The 1660-nt window shown below is 34.7% G+C and overlaps 1 pseudogene and 1 gene segment (V, D, J or C); both read right to left on the bottom strand.

The window, feature by feature from the left end:
• Nucleotides 1-1660, bottom strand: part of LOC115277666 — an 869742-nt gene that overhangs the window by 751285 nt on the left and 116797 nt on the right.
• LOC115278304 overlaps nt 1-1660 on the bottom strand; it is a 12300-nt pseudogene that overhangs the window by 758 nt on the left and 9882 nt on the right.

Raw genomic sequence — 1660 nt, 5'->3', positions numbered from 1 at the left:
AATTCCATGGAAATTTTGAGAGCATCTTTTCTGCGACTGCAAAACAGGCTTTTGGGGGTTTGATAAGGATCATATTTAATCTATCCATTGCTAAGAAGAGTATATAAAGCCTTTCTAACAATTGTGTTTCTTTAGTTTTTTGCAAGTTAAATAACAATAAAACATTAAGTATTCACCATCGGTTTATCTACTTTTGTCTCATTAGAGAAAAACTATAAGGTAAATGTGGGTCTGTTCATAAACCCAGTTTGTTCATTAGTGAAATATTTTACTACATTTCTAGAAATTGTGAAATGTAGTCATAAATTTTGCTTACCTAAAGAATAGTGGCATAAAAAATTGTTCATAATTGCTATTGACTAGAAAACTACCTTTCTAGAGTTAGGGATTCTAATAATATAATATAGACTAGTAAAAATGATAAGGAAAACAACTATATGTTCCAGGAAATTAAGAAATGTGTTTTTAGGAGGGAAAAAGCATGAAGAATGGGAACAATTTCTTTTGTTGAAGGAAACTAAAAATAATTTTGTCCTAACATGAGTCTGGTTATTCGAAGAAAACTTAGATCAAGATCTAAATGTGTAAGAGTAAGTTGTAGGAGGATTTTCAAAAACAAACCTGGAAATTATTTTTTAAGTGTAGTCAGTACCGGTTAGAAGTAAAATATATTCAGTAAATAAATGAGATTTAGTATCAAAATACATGGATGAATAATTAAAATTCTGTTTTCTGTTGGGAAAAGGTCAAAATTTTCTTGAACTATTTTTCTACTCATATTCAAAATGGCAAACAAAAGGTTTATTCACTTTTAAATTTTCTGCCTAGAATACAAGCACTCTGTGTTATGCCAAAATATTTCCTATGTTTATCAGGAATTTCATTCATTTAAAACAATTATTTATGTTGTTTAAAAAGTCCTATATTTTGTTTACAACTCTGTAACTTTCTCTACATGCTTTTAAAATAATTTTGTGCTGTGTGACACATGAATAAACACATTTTCTGGTGAATTGCATCGTAATGAACTCTAACCACATCTTTGGCCATGACCACTTTTCAGTCTTAACATGTACAGTTACCATTTTACTTCCATCCCACTGCGAATGTGTCTCATTGTCAAGGATATTCTTGGAGAGGACTTGTAACAAACTTAGGGGTTTTTTTTCCATAATATTTTATTGTCAAATTGTTTTCCATACAACACCCAGTGCTCTTCCCCATAAGTGCCCTCCACCATCACCACCACCTTTTTCCCCCTCCCCCTTTCCCCTCAACTCTCAGTTCATTTTCAGCATTCAGTAGTCTCTCAAATTTTACATCCGTCTCTCTCTCCCCAACTCTCTCTCCCTCCTCCGCTCCCCCGTGTTCTCCATTAGGTCTCTCCTGTTTTCCTGCTAGACCTATGAGTGCAAACATATGGTATCTGTCCTTCTCTGCCTGGCTTACTTCGCTCAGCACGACACCCTCAAGGTCCATCCACTTTCCTACAAAGGGCCATATGTCATTCCCTCTCATTGCCATGTAGTACTCCATCGTGAATATATACCACATCTTCTTGATCCATTCGTCAGGTGATGGACATTTAGGCTCTTTCCATGTTTTGGCTATTGTTGACATTGCTGCTATGAACATTGGGGTACATGTGCTCCTATGCATC

Source organism: Suricata suricatta, chromosome 14, assembly GCF_006229205.1.
Source record: "Suricata suricatta isolate VVHF042 chromosome 14, meerkat_22Aug2017_6uvM2_HiC, whole genome shotgun sequence".
Taxonomy (NCBI): domain Eukaryota; kingdom Metazoa; phylum Chordata; class Mammalia; order Carnivora; family Herpestidae; genus Suricata; species Suricata suricatta.
This window is presented reverse-complemented; position numbering and strand designations above follow the sequence as displayed.